Consider the following 10271-nt stretch of genomic DNA (forward strand, 5'->3'; position numbering starts at 1 on the left):
CAGATGGGAGCCATGAGAAAGAGAGAGAGAGAGAGAGAGAGAGAGAGAGAGAGAGAGAGAGAGTGGGTGCAAGACAAGGTTCTGTTCCCCATATATCTAGATATGGGGGATTCTTTGTTCATTGGCAGACCTTAATAGCAGCACTGTGGGTGTGTGTGTGTGTGTGTGTGTGTGTGTGTGTGTGTGTGTGTGTGTGTGTGCACGTGCATGTGTGTGTATGTGTGTAATGGCTGCAAAATCTCATTAAAAGTGAGAGTGGAGTGGAGGGGGCTTGAGATCCCATTAAGACGACTATATAGACTTCAAACAAATAAGAACATGGAGGTCAGGTTGGCCACTGTCTCAAACCAAGAATGCTTACAGAACAGACAAATGGAAAATAAAGTAAAAAAAAAAAAAAAGATATTATTTGCAGTACGGTGAGAGAAGTTAAATCATGGGCATGTTCAGACAATTTCAGAATTGACATTTTCTTGGCAGTTTCCGCTCTACAAATTACAAATCTACAAATCATTTATCCATCTTTTATCACAAAATATACACACAGAGATCTCAGAGGACACCTAGTGTCTCATTGATTTTTGCTTGTTGTCCACACACGTCCTCTACAGATTTGATTAGATTAGACACTTAGGTGCCAGAGAGAGAGAGAGAGAGAGAGAGAGAGAGAGAGAGAGAGAGAGAGAGAGAGAGAGAATGAATTTGAATACTTAGGGCCAGATGTGAGCTTTTGTTTATAATGATTTGATGAAAATTTAATTCTCCAAAAATTTGTAGTGGAAATTGGAGATAAATGATCATTTTTTCCCATTGTTTGAGCACTTCTAGCAATGTGTGAATTGGCCTAAACCACTGACACCACTGACACCACTGACCTCCAAGGTGTTGCAGGGAGAGAGCAAAGGAGGGGCCTTTAGCACTTGACTTGCAGTGGTCTCTCCTAGCAGACACACAGTCAGCTGTACAAACATGCAATTTGAATGATTGGAAAATTACATATCTTCCCCAAAGACATTGAAAGAGGCTGTAATGATGCACACACACACACTGCCACACACACACACACACACACACACACACACACACACACACACACACACACACACACACACTGCCACACACTGTGTATCTGCCAGTTCATTTCATGATCATGTGGGTTTCGGTTATTTTGGAAGACTGATTTAAATAAATCTTCAAACTAAGTTTTCTGTAAATCTCTATTTTGTATGGATATATCCCGCTTTTGATTTGTGTTGAGATGCTTCTCCGTTTTCTCAGATACTCCATACCTCCCAGAATTGGTTTTAATTAACAGAATCTTCAATTTCTTTAAAAGTTTTTGTTGTAATGTTAGTTTTTTTAAAATAAATAATTAAAATAAGTTTTAAAAAATTTGTTTAAGTCTTCTGTTTAAGTTAGTTCTGTTGTCTCGGAACGAGTCACATTTGTTTGTAGCCACACCCTCTGTGATGACGCACACCTGCACGGGGTTTTTGTTAAGTGTTTGTCTGTCTATTTAAACCCCCGCCTGTGTGTGTCTCATGGTTGGCCATTGTTTCTGTTACTGGTATCATTAGTGTTGGTGTTATTGTGTGTATAGCCATTGTTGGCATTTGATGTTGTTGTTCTTGCAACACTGTTCGTCATTATGTGTGAGTGCCACAAGTGTCATCAATGTTTTGTGTCATTAAACGCCTCACTAAATTGAGGGAGTTTGTGCGTCCTGTTCCGCGCCCTGCGGGACTCAGAGAGCCATTACATTTCAGCCATTTGCGGTTCTCTGGTTATTTTATTTTATTGCCATCTGTGTTGTTTTCTTACAGTTTTATATTCCTTTGCAAAACATTTCTTTCTGCGATATTTTTCCAAATGTTTTTGTTTTAGGAAGGTTTGCTTTGATTGCAGATTTGCTAGCTTAACATCTTCCTTTTAGGTTGTAACTGGTGTTATTAGAAAACTCTTAATAAGGATGATGATCTCCACAGAACTGATTGCACTAGTGAATCCAGACACACTGTTAGGAGACCATCTGTAAGGAGGATTGGTTGACATTAGCATTGTAGGGTTCCTTTGATTTTATATTTGTGGAATTCTCTTTTGGAAAACATTAATTTGTCAGTGGATTGATGGAGGTAACTGTGGTCTAACAGTGAATGTGAAGATGTAGGAGGAATCCATAGCACTAATAGCATAGTCACCTACTCCAGAGCCAAGAGCAGAGCAGTAGGAGAACCACCTTAAATAGTCTTCTCGGATCTGACCATTAAGCACATACAGGACTTGGCCTTGACAGAACTGCACACCTTCCATTCTTATTTATGTCAGGGTTGCTGTGTGGTGTGGTTGTGTGGGTCAGGCATGAGAAGGCCTTAAAAATGTATCCATCTCTCTCTATAATATCAGGTTTTGATCCTGTCTTCCCATTAAAAACTCCACATAGCAGTTTGTTGCCCTGAGCCTGGAAATGACTGCTTTATGTATGGAGATTGTAGAAGAACTCCTCATTATAGTAAGTGGATTATCAAATTATAAATAAAAAGAGTAATGTATGTGTAAAAAGATACAATTGGTATTGAGTATAAGTTTTTAAATAAATGAAGTATAAATAAATAAATAAATAAATAAATAAATAAATAAAGATATAAATATGACATGATTGTCAAATATGTTATCAAAACACCTGACAGTTTAATTTTTGAATGTAGATGCAGACACATTTCTAAAATGTATCGCATACTTAAAAATGCGAGTGTAGACACATTTGTAGTGAATCAATTCACAAGCTTCAGTAATTTTCACTGTGCTGGTGCTGTTTATCTGAGTATTTTGCAGATTGCGTGAAGCAGTTCTGATTTCTCCCATGTCTGAGGTGTCTGTGTGGTTTTTTTTTACCTTGAAATATCTCAGAGTATGTGAGATGCTGTGGAGGAGAAAGGCACCAGTTGTTATGGCTGTTAATAACACACTGTTATTATATAACATACTGTTACTTCCCTGTACATATGCATGCGAACTGCACGTGCTGGGTGTAGCTCTGCTAGGAGCGGCTTTGCTGGCTTGTTTTGGGTTGGCATGGTGATAGTGTGGTAGAACTCTACTGCATCTATGGGTGGGTGGGGTTCTTCTAAGTCTTCCACCTTTTTGGTTATTAGCCAAAATTCTGACACCCTCCAGATCAAGTTGTACATGATCATATAGGTGCTTATCGGTCAAAGTCGGGTGAATGGCGAGATAGATGAGTGGGATTATTGCACAGAGACTCATGATGTCTATATTGATTCTGTTGTTGAGGTCAGTGGGGAAGTCTTTTCTGGGAGGCACAGTGAAAATGGTTATGATTGCTTCTGCAAATTCTTTGTGAGACTTCTATGCTACTCTCTTTCTGAGAGTTGGCCACTTTTTCTTTCTAAGTGCACATTGTTTGGGCAGTGTGGATGAAATTGTCTCCACCCCTATGACTGTTTGAATGTATCTATTGTCCACAGACAATGCTAACTCTATCTTAACCACTTAGTTCCTGATGTTTATTTAAATAAAGAAATTAAGGAGTCTTATCTTTTAAAACCTAAAAACTTTTTAAAAGGGGATTTAAAAGTATTTTTCTCATTTTGTCCTCTACTTTGATGATGTACCTCTCTGTAAATATCTTTAGACTGTCCTCCATTTTACTCTGTGGGTTTCCAAAGTTTAGCTTGCTGACTCTTCTTCTAGTCTGCCAGCTCTAGTGTTATTATTAAGTAATACATTAAATTATTAATCAATTAAATAAGTTATTTATTATTATTATTAATCAAATAAACAATACATAATTAAATAAATGTATATTAAACTCAATTTTAGATAAAATGATTAAATGTCTTAAAAAGATATTTATTTTTTGAATTCTTAACAAAATAAAGATGTCTGAGCTGTCCTTGAATCTAACGCCTTGACTGTTAGGTTTGTTCTCTTTGTATGTTTACAGTTCAAGGTAGCTTTACTGGTTTACCTGTATCAGGTGCAATTTTGCCAAAGCATATAAAGTTTAGAGCTGAACATGCTCCGTGGAAGCAATAACATTTTAAAGTTAATAATGATTCTAACAAGACTTAAATAACAAAATAATAAAAGTAAAAATGTTACCATAAATGTGATAAGTAGATCTGTAATATTATACAAAATCAGCCATATTAAAATTCAATATGTTAATTCTAACTCTCTCTCTCTCTATCTCTGTATTTCTCAGTGGTGTCAGAGTGCTCAGCCTGTAGGAGGATGGGGGAGAATGAAGGCACAGCTGACAGCAGGCAAGCCAAGTCTCTCAAGACTTACTGAGCTTGGCTGCTGCTATACATCCACTACTGCTAACTCACACAATAGCGTGTAATCATATCAAACAAAATCAATACTTATCCAACATATATTTGAATCAAATTGTGTAATTCTTTAAGTTGCCACACACATTAAACATTCTGTCCTTGTTTCCATCAATGATACCAGCAAGCAGAGTAGGAAAAATGAATGTAACTAATCCCCCCACAATCTGTTTCCTTTGGAGGTAACATGCCCTGTGAAATCAAGTGCACAGTCTACCCCGTAGAATGTAGTTGGGTTTTCATTTGCCATATTTGGTAATTTAATTTAGTTTCTTTGATTGACATCTTTGTGCCACGCCCAGTTCCCCCTGCATTGCTTCGTATCCCTCTCCTCATCTCACTGTCTGTATCAGGTGACTCACATGCTGCAGAGTGGCCTGATCAAACAGATGCAGATGGTGAGTCAGGCACACCCACACCCACACCCACACCTCACACCCACCCACACACACACATACACCCACACACACACACATTCTCTCTTGACATCTCTCACTTGTCTGCATTATGTCTAGTGCTGGATTACTAGATAGGCAGAGGAGACACTGGCCTATGGGCCCTGCACCTTTTAGGGGCCCCACAAGAACAGATTAAAAAGCAAAAAAAACAAAACAAAACAACAATCATTAGGAGATAATTTGTGAGGTGGACCTGATTTTGACTGCCTATCTGCCTCCACAGGGTTTCATCTGGCACTGAATATGCTCTTTTGTTCTTCTCCTCTCTGCTACACTTCTTACCTTGTTAAGAATCTCAAGTACACACACACACACACACACACACATTCTGCCGTTTATTACCTGCCTATTCATTCAGGCATACAGGCGAGGAGTTTGAAACCAAGCAGTATTTTCTGGCCAATTATCACAGTATCCAACACAATGGAATCAACCAGGCCTTCACTTACTCCTCAGAAACCTGTCACTCAGTAACCACTGTCCAGAACACCTGCTAGCAGTGAGGGAGCAAAGGAGACAGAAAGAGAGAAACAAAGGGAGTAAAAGAGAGAGGTTGCAATGATCAAAGCTGCTGTCATGTTTTTCTCTGCTGAATGATATCTGGCCGCATCATGTGCTTATGCATAAACCAGCCATCCATCATGGCTTCTCTTCCTACATGATGCAAATACCACTGTCCTGAACACAGGCAGACACATTCAGGCACTACAACCTGAAGGATTTTGGACGGGAAAATGGAAAATGAAAGGCAAATCTCTTCATGCTCACAGATATGAGCCATTGTTATAGCTATATGGGAGATGCGCTATTGTTTTTTCTAAGTGGCATTAATAAACTAATAGCTTTTCATGCTGGCCCAGTCAGTTCCTGCCACACCCAGAAGATATCCAATTTCCCATGAACTGTGTTCTGCCTGTCTGGATGGGCGTGTCTGTATGTGTGTGTGTGTGTGTGTGTGTGTGTGTGTGTGTGTGTGTGTGTGTGTGTGTGTGTGTATTCTTAGTCTGATAATCCATTGGCGGGGCCATGCAACCGTGTTTGTTTATAGATAGATTGATATTGTGTGTTTTGGAAAAGTTTAATCAGACAGTGTAATCGATCTCAGAGATGCGAAGTGGCTTCCCTTTTCTGGCCATTGGCGAGTTGGATTGGGGTGCGGCTGCCACTGTGCAAAGCAGACAAGCAAACCTGTCATCTGGGGACAGCCACAAACACCCCTACATTCACACACACACACGCCCCGTATACACACTCTGGACCCATACAGAAACAAAGGATGGCACACAGATGAAGCAGGGAAAAGGTCACGAGAGGGGGAGACAGAAAGAATGTTTTGAGCTGTACAGATGCAACTGCACGACAAAGGTAATTAGGAAGAGGAATGCAGCAGAAAGGTAGAGCACTAGAGACCAATGAGATGAGCAACACACAGAGAGTAAATCAGAAAACTGCTCTGTGATCAGATGAGATGCAGACAGACTGTGTGTTGCCTACATACCACTACATCCACTATATATATTATTATTAAGAGAGTGGGGGGGGGCATAGAGAGGGGGGGGATATGCAGACATCTTATTTTGAAATGAAGCTTAAGATTATTTTACACGTGTGTTTGTGTGTGTGTGTGCACGCATGTGCAGGAGATAGAGAGCGAGCGAGCCAGCCAGCGAGAGAGAGAGAGCGTACCCTGTATTAATAAGATCCAAGAATATCAGGAATTGAAATAAGAATATTCTCCATAAAAATATTTATTTCCTAAAAAAATCTTCAGTGTAATAAATGTGAAAATGTCTAGGTAAGAAACCATTTTATTTTGGTTACTGTGGTTAAGGTTATGGATAGATTCAGGTTTATACGCAGCAATATTTACGTTCAGTAATTCAGTGGAAAATGATAAAATCCAGAGCACAAGGATGTATGCATGATGAGTCATCCTGCACCTGGAGACACCTGTTTTCCCAGAAACACAGACTCCACCAGGCTCAATGAGCTAGTCAAGGTCAGAGCTTTCTCCCTTCCCCCACCTTCTCATACACATACACGCACACGCGCATGTACACGCCCAAACAAACACACTTATTTAGAGTGGCAGTGCTCATCAGACCCCACAGTTTCAATAACAGTTTGTCAATGTTGCCTCCCCGTAACTTTCCTCAGTATGGTACTAAGCTCATGCAGGAGGCTCGTCCCTTCTCATTCATCTTTCTACACCTCGGTTCCCTCCTTTGTGCCTCTCACCATGTTACTATTCCTAAACGTGAGACACTGACGCATGTGCTGTCGCACACCCGGTAGGCCTGCCCACAACCCTGACCTAAGCCAATCAGGCTTTCACAACAGGAGAATGTCCCACTGGACCACACCCTCTTGTTCATAGAAAATGAGAGTTCCAAGTCGTGTGTGTGTACGCGTGTGTCCATATTCACGTGCTTGTGTGCACAAACAGATGTGTACCCACTTATATTTCATGTAGTGCATGAAAGGCTCTGTGCCCATTCAGACTCAAAACCAGAATGTCTGTCTGGCCTTCTCTCTCTCCCTCCCTCTCTCTTTTGTACTCTCACTTCTCCCTGTATCTTTAGAGTGGGGATGGGGTTGCCATAGAGACAGAGATGCTTATAGAAAGACATTTAAAAAGAATCTGGTCATTCTACATTGTTTTGGCTCTAGGAGAAATGCATCGAGTAGTACAAAATGGAGGATAAATATGTTTTCCATAGATGAAAACAATCAAAGGACTTTAATCACTTTAATCAGCCAATCCCTAAATTATTACATTAGTGATAAGTCCAAAAGTCCAAATATCTGTAGGGTTGGTAACAACTCTTTAAACTGTGTAACTGGCAGATTTTTCTTTGTGTGGATGCTGAAGTAGATGTGCAGACAGGGGTTAAGTGCTCTGTCATATCCTAATGACATTACAGTGACACTCCATGCCCTCACCACTTCAGTATGATTATCAGAGTGAGAGAGAGAGAGAGAGAGAGAGAGAGAGAGAGAGAGAGAGAGAGAGAGAGAGAGAGAGAGAGAGAGAGAGAGAGAGAGAGAGAGATTCAGTACAATGGTTTCCTTTAATGTGACCATTGCAAAAAAAATGGAGCAACAATGATTCAGGCATTTTTCATCCCTCTGTATTGTGTTTAGACATTTCAGATTTATATGAATCCATAGTTTATGCCAAAGCTGTAAATTATTTACCATACTAAAAAACTAGTGTACAAATCGTATAACATACAAGTCAGGAGTATTTCAATTGAGGCTAGTTTTGTAGGAACTCACGTCTGTAATGGAAAACTGTTAAAGCTCCATCCAGTGGTAGAATACGTTTGCCACACTAGTGGAAAATCAGATTAGCTAAATATATATCTTTTGTATACATAAACGTAGGCTATCAAAGTAGCCTTTTAAATTTTGTGTGGTTTTGAAATAATGTGTTATCCTATTCCTGACTCGAAACCTAATGACGTGTTGTTGAGAAATTATAGAGGTTTCCTATTTTTTGTTAAATAAATAAATTCCCAACAACAATTAACTACTCATTTAACACCAATTACGTGTTTATGTCAACTACAGTATGACATGTTTCGTGTAAAATCATTTTCTACTGAAAAGATTTTCCTATCGCTACACATATATATAGGACTATAAAGCATATATCGCCTAAACGCAGTAGTATTTCCTCTGCTAAACTGGCCGTGCCCTCATCTAGGCGTCTTGATAAAAGGTGTGCCACGAGGCTGACAGTCGCTGTAATTATTTCCCAGACGGACCCAGAAGGCGTATGACCCGGGTGTTCACTCCGTCGCTGGGCCGCACTCCCCTCCTCGTTCCCACTCCGCCACTGCGGGGAAAAGACTGGCCGTAATTCAATCTCCCGCCGTCGTGGTTAAATTAACAGAAGAACGGGGAGCATATTAGATGTGAATTAACTTCCTTCGCAAAGTGCAGACGATTGATTAACCGAATTTCGAGCGTTTCCTATTTTCCTAGTGCTTTAAGATATCCTTTCTTGCAAAAAGAAAAGGAGAAAAAATAATGTGACTTCCATATTAATTACCCCATTAAACAGTTGTGTTTATTTATTTATTTAAAATAAAAAAATCGTGTTTATGGCAAATTCATCATCAAACATGGATTTACTACTCAGCGACTATACTTACACGTTTATACCCCAGTTAGGGGTAGACCCATCTGATCGTGCTGGGGTTATTTTGACCCTGGGGGCCAATTTGGGAGGCTGCAGCACGTGGCGGGTGATTCCGGGGTTTCCATAGTTTTGGTTGTCCAGGAAACGCGCTGCTCCGCCATCTGCCCGCGTGCCGCTGATCCCTGTCGCCCTGTCGTGCAGCGGCGACATCACGTTTCGCGGCCATTACCAGCGATAAGCCATGCTTTATCGGACAGAGCTGGCACATGTCTCTCTCTTACACACACCGACACAAGCTGAAATCCTTTACACCTAAAAATGCCAAGCCAACGTGAGCTACAACTGTTTCCTCCGAGAGGCTTATATTTGTTCATATAAACAGTCGTATAGTCGTGAAGTTCACAGACCACCTAGTGATTGAAGATAACTGTCGGCTGGGTTTAATTAAGAAACGCGTGCATTGAGCGTGCATTGAGGGCAAATAACAATGATGAACATTGCCCTCTGCTGGTGAAAACCGGAAGTGTTCTGTGTGAGCATGTCGGCTCCGCACCCAGATTCACAGAGACCGACGGCTATGGGTGTGTTTTATTTGATAGAAAACAAGAATTATTTGAAGTAAAAGTGAAAAAATAAAGGCAAACTTCAGTGGAGATTAACTATCTCACACACTATTCAAATAAACTCTATTTAAAAGCATCCCACCATGCAAACATTGAACGAACGCGCTGAAGGAAAATCATGCCAGGCTCACACTGAAACATTATAATTTTTAAGGTTTAAATAATCTGAAATGGGATGAGTAGGTAGTCAGATAGAGAGGAAGTTTATTTTTTAAAATAGATTAATGTATTCTACATAAACATCAACATAAACATCACAAACATAAACAGAAATTGCATACAACACAAAATATTTCAATTTTTTTCTCTCTCCCGAGTCTTGTATTTTTAATAGCCTATCTGGCACGTTGAAAACATTTCTTAAAGTCTTACCTAACCTATGTACAGCAGGTTTAGCAACGCTTTCTTCATATGTCCTGCTAATTAGTGTTTCTTTTTAATAGCACTTCTTATAATATTCAAATTTTCTTATACAAAAACTCTCCGTGAACCATTTCAAATGATGTCCAGTAAAAACAGGAAATATGTGCTCCTTTCAGTGAGTTTCAGAACAGGTATCCCTTCAGAAAGGTTTGTTTGAAGGCGCACATGTTCAGAATGAGTCACCTCCAGACAGCTTGTTGTGATATACGTCACTGAACTGAAGTGTGAAATGCGAGTGGACACCAGCAGCGTGTTAGAGGCGCGC

Source organism: Electrophorus electricus, chromosome 23 (genome assembly GCF_041902795.1).
Source record: "Electrophorus electricus isolate QZ-2024a chromosome 23, ASM4190279v1, whole genome shotgun sequence".
In the NCBI taxonomy this organism is placed as follows: domain Eukaryota; kingdom Metazoa; phylum Chordata; class Actinopteri; order Gymnotiformes; family Gymnotidae; genus Electrophorus; species Electrophorus electricus.